The sequence below is a fragment of the Monodelphis domestica genome, chromosome 5 (assembly GCF_027887165.1).
Source record: "Monodelphis domestica isolate mMonDom1 chromosome 5, mMonDom1.pri, whole genome shotgun sequence".
Taxonomy (NCBI): domain Eukaryota; kingdom Metazoa; phylum Chordata; class Mammalia; order Didelphimorphia; family Didelphidae; genus Monodelphis; species Monodelphis domestica.
The window spans coordinates 326,078,558-326,087,672 of record NC_077231.1 but is presented as its reverse complement, the minus strand read 5'-3'; positions in this window follow the sequence as shown (position 1 = coordinate 326,087,672).

The following is a 9,115-nucleotide window of genomic DNA, read 5'->3' as shown; positions in this document are numbered from 1 at the left end:
GATACACCTTCCACGACCTACAAGTTCCCATTCTAAGCACCAGCCCGCGCAATCTCAGTGACTCCCGGCAGGTCCCATTCCCTCTTTCCAGAAGGACAGCCAGCTCATCCTCATGCCACTCACAGAACCTCTGAAATGGGCTGGAGAGTGGATGACTTCTGACTCCCGTCCACACTGGCCCGGAAAAAGAATCTCTTCTGCCATGTCAAGGTCAAGCAATCATTCAGCCTTTGGAGGACAACTTCTGATGGCCGGGAGCTCCCCACCTCCCAAAAAGCTTCTTTGGGGTCCTTTTCTTTATTTGGAAGTTATCTCCCATCTGGCCCTTGTAGTTCAGCCCTCTGGGACCAAGTAGAACAAGGCAGCAATCACTTCCCCGAGCCTTCTCTCCAGGTCACATATTCCCAGTTCCTTCAGCCGGTCCTCATGGGGTGTGCATTCCAGGGCCTTCCCCCTTCTCCAAGTTGAAGAATAGTAATAATCTGGAGAGCGTTTGAGGGGAAAGGGCCTCGAACTCAGGACATCATGCTGATGGCAAGCAGGTGAAGGAATTAATGATGTTTAGCCTGGAGTCACGAATCCTCAGGGGAGCAACAACAGCTGGTCCTGGACAGGAAGGTGGCCTTGAGGAGGAGAAGGAGGGAAGGCTTAGACGTGTTCTGCTTGGCCCTCCTCTTTTGGTTGCTTTTGCTACTACTCATCCTTGGGAATTTGGCTAGGAGTCCACAGGTCATCCCTGGAAACCACACTTCAGTCCTCTCCTGTCTGCCTCCTGCCTTCTGTGGCTTTCTTCCAGCCAACCTCACCGAAGTCTCATCTCCAGGAAGTGTCTCCTGACTCCTGTCACTGCTGGTGCCTCCCCTCTCCACTACTGGGCACATCTTGCATTTCCCTTCTTGTTTGTGTGTGGTCTTCCCCATTAGCCTGGGATTTCCCTGAGACTAGGGTCACAGCTTTCTTCACAGCCACAGTACTCAGCCCAGTTCCTGACACACAGGAGACACAAAGTCAGTCCTGGCTGGCTGACCACTGATGAGGTTGTTGGCCTGGACACTGGGGAAGCCTTGGTTCTGATTCTGACTTCCATCTCTACCCACTGGGAGTTTGGTCTGGATGAGTCACTTCACTTCTGAAGGTATTGGTGTCCTCATCTGGTCTTGGATGAGTCACTTCACTTCTGAGGGTATTGGTGTCCTCATCTGGGAAGTGAAAGGTTTGAGTGGAGGCTCTTTTAAGGCCCTTCTGGCTGTGACATTCTATCCTGTTTCTGACCAATATGGGGCGGCAGGGGGAGGGGGGATCATGCTGGCTGTCTTCCCTCACACTTGGCAGAAGAATAAGAGCTGGAGCCCAGGCCAAGCTTGTCACTGGCATGCTGGGTGAATGGGGAAAATCGCTTCACTCCCCTCTCCTCTGGTTTCCTCACAGGTAACTTGAGACCCGGAGGGCCACCTCTTTATCTCTTCCCACTGTGGAGAGGGTCAGAGGAAGGGCTGGTCCACCAGAGAATTCCACCAGAGGGGGTTCAACATCTCCGTGTCCATGCACAGCTTTTCGGCTTATGAGCCACAACGTTGACCGGGAGGTGCAGAGTCCTTTCTTGAAGAAAACGGCCTCCTATTGGTCTGGATGGTGCCCATGGCTCACTGTCCTTCTGAGGAGAGTTTGGTGGGTCCTCCATGGAGCCATTTGTGAGCTTTTCTCTGGCAAGTATTTGGGAGTCACAAGGAGAGAGGCTGCTAGAAGCCCCTCCTGGCAGAGGGCTGCCCCATCTCTCGTGCCTTTGCACTGCACTCTCTCTCTGAGAACCTCCATGTCTGAGGAACCCTGGCTTCGTCCAAGGCAGCTCAGGCCCTCCCTTGTGCAGGAGGTCTTTTCCTGGGAGCCCAGGCCCCAAAGTGCTCCTCTCTAAGGCTGTTTCCCCCCTGCTCTGCCCGGGTGCATGCTCAGTTGGTAGAGAGTAAGCCCTTTGAGGGCAGGGCTGGCTCTTGGCTTTCATGGTGCCCAGGAGGGTCAGTAGTTCTGTGCCGGAGGCTTGGTGACTGACTGATGAAAAGCACCTTCCTCTGTCCAAGCTGGCGTCCATCCCTATAGACTTGAGCCAGCAGTGAAGTACTAGGCTGGATGCAAGAACCTCTGTGGCAGTCCTCTTCCCTCTGCTCATCCTCACCTCCCATCTGAGAGTCTACAGTATCTTTATAGAAGTTATTTGGGCTCCCTAACAGTCCTGGGAGCTGGAAGCTATCATTATCCCCATTGAACAGATGAGGAAACTGAGTCTGAGGGAGGTTCCCCAAGATCAGAGAGATAACAAGTGTCTGAAGTTGGACTTGAACCCAGATCTTCCTGACTCCCAAGTCCAGGATTCGATCCATGATGCCAGGTTGCTTCATTAAGAAAAGTGGATGAAGAAAACCAGCAAGAAGAAAGCCATGGCTTCTTGCCTCTGGGTTTCTCTCCAAATTCTCCTGCCTTTGCAGACAGTGTTTCTACTCACTTTGGTGACACGATCCTGTTGGCAGTTGGATGCAGAGGGGAAGGAAATGAGAATTTCCGCTCGAGGCCCGTCCAGAGGAAGCTGTCCCTTCCCCCTCTCCAAGCCCAGGGCTGCCTGAGGATGTTGGATGGCTCAGGCTGCTTTGCAGTTTCCTGCTCTGGACGAGCGAGCTCTGCTTTTGGGCAGGAGGAAGGGGCCGCCGGTTCTCCTCTGGTTGGAAATCCCATCGCTCCTCCCCCCCCATCCCATTTCCAAGCCCCAGGGGGACGGGGCAGGGGCCTTGGGTAGATGTCAGGAACGGGCATGTCCCTGCCCTAGAACCATCGGACAGAGGGTTAAGCAGGGAGGGGCCAGCTGACTGGGAGCCTGAAACAGGATGCCAAGGGCAGCATTTGGCGCCCTGGAGGAGACCATTAAGGAAGTGAGTGCAGGTGAACTGGGGGAGCCAGTTTGGTGGCCTCAGCCGGACTCATGGGGCTTTGGAGCTCACAAAGCTTCCTTTGCTGCTGCTGAAACGGAAGCCCGGAGAGCAGGGGGCCGAAGGCAGGGCCGAGGCTCTCCCAGGACAGCCCAGAGCTTCTGTTCCAAGCACAGCCGACCTCTCTGCTGGAACCTGCCTGAGGCATGAGCCCTTTGGGCCTCCGTCTGCTCAACCTTCAAATGAGATGGTGGGCAAGGTCCCTGCCCATTGGCACTCCCGTTCAGGGGGTGAGGGCTGGGCTTGGCAGGTCAGGCGCTGCCTCAGCCATTCACCTCGGGTGGATGACTTTGGTCAAGCTGCTTAACCTTTGGGACCCCAGGCTTTTCTTCTGGAAGAGGCAAGATTGCCCGGGGATTGGCCTGGAGTTCTGTTCTGCCCTTCGGTGCTCGATCTCTGGCCCCAGGATTGTATCCCCAACACCAGGTCCATAGCAGGTGCTCACCTAGTGCCCGTTGATTGATTGGCATCATGCCTGTCCCCAATGGAGACCAGGGAATCACGTATGCCCCAGAGAGCTCAGGCGAGGCCACAGGACGTGGACTCAAGAACCTTAGGCAGGGGGCAGCGGGGTGGCTCAGTGGATGGAGAGCCAAGCCTAGAGATAGGAGGTCCTGGGTTCATATCCTGCCTCAGACACTTCCTAGCTGTGTGACTCTGGGCAAGTCACTTGACCCCCTCGCCCAAGGAAGGCTCCACCTTGGTGGGAGCCAGGATGGGAGGCCAGGCAGGTTGCAAGGTTAGTTGGCGGGTTTCCACCATCCTTTCTGCAGGCCTCATCTGAAGGGCTGGATGGGAGCAAACAGGATCCTCCATCCCGAGGCCGCTGGCTCGGGTGCCCAGCGGGCGTCAGTGACCCACTGAGTGCCAGGGAGCTCCGGCAGGTTAATCATTCCTGAGGGTGGAACCGAGCTCTTCCTGCCTCTGGGCGGCTCCGCCTCACACAACCTGCTCCATTGTTTGCTCAGAGGTCCAGCCCACTGGGCCAGAGAGCCACTGTGGAGGCGCCTGGCCTCGCCCCAGCCCTGGAGGGACGAGCTGCCTGTGACCAGTTCCTGGGGAGCAGCCAGCCAGCCCCTGGCCCAGGCCGGCTGAGGGGGGTTCCAGGAAGGGGGGTGCCAGGCTCTGGGTAAAGTCTCAGACGGTCAAGGAAGCCGGACCTGCTCCACCTGCCTTTCTCCAGTGGGTTGTCCCAGACCCCTCAGGTGTTCGTGCCAGTCGGCTGGGGGGGGGCTGCCTGGGACCCCCCCAGCTCCAGGAGCTGTGGCTGGGCTCTCAGCCACTGAGGGAGCTTTCTGGTGCCACAGGCAGAGCCAGGAGGCAGCAACCGTCGGAAACGTCACCTTCCACCTCCTTGAGAAAGTGCCCACGTGAAGAGCAGGCAGGAGGGCCGTGGCTTGCTGGAGGAACGCTTCTGGCCCTGGGATGGGCCCCGGGGGGGGGGAGGGAGCAGAAGAGCGCCAGACTCCGGGTATTGTGCCCAGTTAGATGGCAGACGGTGGTGCAGATCGCCTGGATTCTCGAAGGAGGACGCAGAGTGCCTGCACGATCCCGTCTCAGCCGAAGGGAGCAACCAAACCATCAAGGAACTCCCTAAGAAAAAGCCTCCAGAGCCAGGCGGAGGCGCATCTGAAGAACAACGAATGTCGACAGTGGGCAGAGAAGGCGACCCACCAGATTCCTTTTATGACACCAGCACGGTGCCAGCCAGGAAAAGCGAGCGCCGAGAGAGCACGGCCGAGCCACTTCCTCAGTGAGTGCTGATGCAGCGCAGCAAGTGGCGAGGATCCTTCCCTACGGCCTCATGGGTTGGTGCCAGGAATCTTGGCAATGACCCGCATGACCGACGCCACCAGTGACCAAACAGAAACACGGCTCCGTATTTTAAGATGCAGAATATTCCCCAAACCATCCCGACGGGGGGAGGAGCATTGTGCCATGGGGAGAGGGTAGAAGCCTCCCAATTAGAGTCAGGAGCCAAGCAGGGCTGCCCCCCATCCCCTCTGCTGTGAGTGTGAGCGGCAGCAGGAAGAGAAGGAGCCGAAGAGGAAGGCGCGAAGCTGGCCTCTGGCTCTTGGCCAAAGACGCGCCGCACACTCGGGAGTCCGAGAGCTGGCTCAGAACTAGGTGAACCAAGTCGCGCCTTTCGCAAAGCGGCAGGATAGAGAACGCAGCACGTGCCCACGCTCTGACAGCACACAGCTGGCGATTAAAATGTGCACCAATAACAAACCCTCCGAAGTCACCAGCCCAGCCCGAAACGCCAGACTTCCACCAAAGTCCAGCAAGGAGAGGCCGAAGGAGGAACTTCATTTCCCACGTGTAAAACGGCTGGGAGTCTGCTCTAGGCAAAGCCAGGAGCCGCCGCATCCCGGTAGGCACCAAACGCTTTCCACACAAACAACAGGAAAAACAGGAATTGCTCATGGCTGGGCAGAGCTAACACAGTAACAGTGACAAGCCCACGGAGCAGGGCCAAAGCTGTCAAACTAGCAGGACCTTCCACAGAGCTAGAAAACGCTCACCGGAAGAGCAAAAGCTCAAGAATATTGGAGGAATCCGTGCCAAGAAGGGGAGAGCCGGGCCTGGACAACCGTCAGCACTCCGTGGCGCTGGCTGAGGAACAGGCCGGTCATCGATGGAACAGATTCCAGGCACACTCTTTGGGGCGACGACCTCAGCCACCCCAAGAGCCCAGCTCTGGGGATGGGGACGTGCCTGTGATGAGCCTTTGACCGTTGGGTGGAACCAGGTTGTCTGGGAGGACGGGAAAAGGGCAGGGCAGGGATTAGGCCTGGAGCCCGTACCAAAGGAAGCCCCAGAGGGCCTATGACAGAGGGGACACGAGGGGGACATCAACCAGTCCCCCGTCAGATCTATGGAGAAGACAAGAATCTGTGGGCAGAAGGAGGCAGAGAAGCCCACAAGAGGGAAAAGGGGCGCCTCTGATTGCATCACCCGGCAGTTTTGTGCCTGCCAATGGGAGGTAAGCACGACTAGAAGCGAAGCACTAACGGGGTTCTCTGGGAAAGGCCTCGTTTCCCAAGTACATGTGCACTGCGAACGTGTTTCTTGCAGCAGTTACCATGGTGACAAAGGGTGGGAATCCAGGGTCGTCCATCCCTGGGCAAGGGCTGAAGCCAGGGTGGCAGGCGAGCTAAGGCGGTGCCCCAAGAAAGGATGGACGGGAGGGTTTCAGCGGGAGCGGCCAGCTTGGCACTCGGTGGCAGCAGCGCTGGGGGCCGATCGGCGGGGAGAGAGTGAGCCACTCTGAGCAATGGGGTGATGGCCTCACTCCAGAAAAAGCACCGTTGTTGTGGGGAAAGTCAAGGCTTCGGGAGCCCCAGGGGGCACCCCAAGCGTCCCGGTGCTGGGCCCATCTGCAGCTGGCCAGGGCCTTTGGAGCTGACTGGCCTTTGCTCCCTCTGAATGTCCCGGCTGCGGCCCTCTGGGAGCACCTTCCTCTGGCCTCCCCGGTCCTCGGGGCCACGTGCCACTTCAGAGATGCCGGTGCTGCCCAATCTCCGCGAAGGAGGTGCCGCAGCCCAGCGTCCCCTGAGGCTCCCCAGGCCTCGCCTTCCCCAGAGAAAACGCAGAGTTGGCAAGCTCGCTGGCCGCTCAGGCTCTGGGGCCGAGCGGGCGAGAGGAAGGGGGGGGGGGGGGGAGTCCCGCCTTTGCTGCTTCAGGGCGGTCCGAGTTTGATCGCTGAGGCCCTCGGGATGGCCGGGGGTGAGATGGTGGGGCTGCAGCCGCCTCTGCCCCCCCCCCCCCCCAGGAGGGCCGGGTACGCCGGACACCGAGTGCCCTGCTGGCGCTTACTGTGGGCACCAACCTAGAGGAATCCATGGGGGGGGGGAGCTCCTCACGCAGCCGAGGCGGGGGGGGGGGTGTCGCCTGAAGGGGGATGTGCGGAGGGTCTTGGGAGTCCCCCGGGTGTTCAGCCTCTTCTCCCCCTCCACATCCGCGCGGCGCTCGGTCTTGTGGCGTCTGCCTTCCCCGCGGGCGGCATCTCCCCTCCCCTCTTCTCTCCATTCTCACGAACGCTGCCTGCTGCACCCAGACTCTCGCCGCCTCGTGCCCGACCTCTTCAGGGTCCTGCCTCAAGCCTGGAGCCGCTCCACAGCGGAGGAAGTGCCCACGTGGCAGCCTTTCTGACGTCCATAACGGAGGGGGCTCCGAGGGCCCCTTCCTGACGCGGGGTCGCCTCTCGGAAGCAGCCGCCGTTCCCTCTCCCCATCCCCCACCCCGCCAGCCTTTCCCGTTAGCACCTTCTGTCCACCCGCCCTGGCCCCGCCCTACCGAGCCTGCTGGAGTCGGCACTCAGCGGGGTCTTCCCAGCCGCTCTCCAAATGCTGATGCTTCAGGATCAGCCATAACGCCGCTTTGACTCCTCGAGCCCTCCCCAGCCCCCCCCCCCCACCCCACCCCCCTTCTCCTAGGTTTGGGCCAAAACTCGGCGGGTCCTCTCAGTGCCTCAGCTTCCCCTGCTGACGATCTCCAGCTGACGCGGACCTGCTCGTGGCCTGGAGCCTCTCCCGCCAGGCTGGAGCTCCTGGAGGGCAGGGGCTGTCCTTGCTCTCGCTCTGGATCCCGGGCACTTAGCACGTTGCCTGGCACCGAGGAGGCGGGAGCAGGGAGGGGCTTCTTGAGTGCCTCCCGGGTTCCACCCAGACTCTCTGGCCCTATCTCTGTTCCTCACACCCTGGGCACCCCCAGGCGCCCCCCACCCCTCCAGGCCACCCCCTTCCTTTCCTCTGACTCCTCCAGCTTCAGACTTCCTTCAAGACCCAGAGCCAGCATGGCGGCCCTCACTGGAGCTACTGGCAGCCACTGATGGGCCCTGGCAGGCTGCGGCATCCCTTGGGGTTTGCCCTCAGGGGTAGACGGCCACACCAGTTAGCTCTTTCTTTGATTGGTTGAGACCGGATTGTCACCTTGTCAGGGTGCCTGGACGTGGCAGCGTCTCCCTTAATGGGGGATGGATGAACTGACTGCCTCAAAGACCCCCCCAGGCTTAGGCCATCTTCCACACAAAGTACCTCCCCAGCCAGCCACCTGGTGTTCCATTACCTTGTTTGTCTTGTATGTGTTCTGTGTGTGTAGGCATGTATAAGCACACCTAACCATATGTGTACATGCCTCTATTTCTTCATCTGTAAAATGGGGATAAAATAACACTGGCCTCAAGTGACTGCAGTGAGGATTAAGTGGGGAAACAAAATAAAGCTCTTTGTAACCCTTGAAGTGCTAAATAAATGCCAACTCCTGGATTAGGCTTCTCGTTGGTGCTGTTCACAGAGAAAGCACTGGGCCAACAGGCAGGAAGACACGGGTTCAAATGTTGCCTCAGATGCTTCTTGCTGAGTGACCCTGGGCAAGTTACTTCACCTCTGTCTGCCTCAGTGTCCTCTTCTGTATAAATGATAGTGACTGTTGTTCAGCCATTCAGTTGTGTTCAACACTTTGTGAACCCCATGGACCATAGTCCTCCAGGCCTTTCTATCCTCCACTATCCCCCCCCCCCCTTTTACATTTTGTTTATTTATTTAGAATATTTTCCCCTGTTTCCATGATTCATTTTCTTTCCCTCCCCCCTCCCAGAGCCGATAAGCAATTCCACTGGGTTGTACAAATGTTGTCACTTGGCACCTATTTCCCTATTATTCATTTTGGCTGTAGAGCGATCTTGTAAAGCCTAAACCCCAAATCATATATTCATATATACAAGTGATAAGTGATGTCTGCGTTTCCACTCCCACAGTTCTTTCTCTCGATGTGGATACATTCTTTCCCATGAGTCCTTCAGGGTTGTCCTGGCTTGTTGCATTGCTGTAGTAGCAAAGTCAGTTACATTCGACTGTGCTACAATGTATCTGTCTCTGTGTACAATGTTCTCCTGGTTCTGCTCCTCTCACTCTGCATCAGTTCCTGGAGGTCGTCCCAGTTCACATGGAATCCCTCCAGTTCATCATTCCTTTGAGCACAATAGCATTCCTTTACCAACAGATACCACAGTGTGTTCAGCCATTCCCCAATGGAAGGGCAGCCCCTCATTTTCCAATTTTTTGCCACCACAAAGAGCCCAGCTATGAATGCTCTTGTACAAGTCTTTTTCCTTCTGATCTCTTTGGGGCACAAAC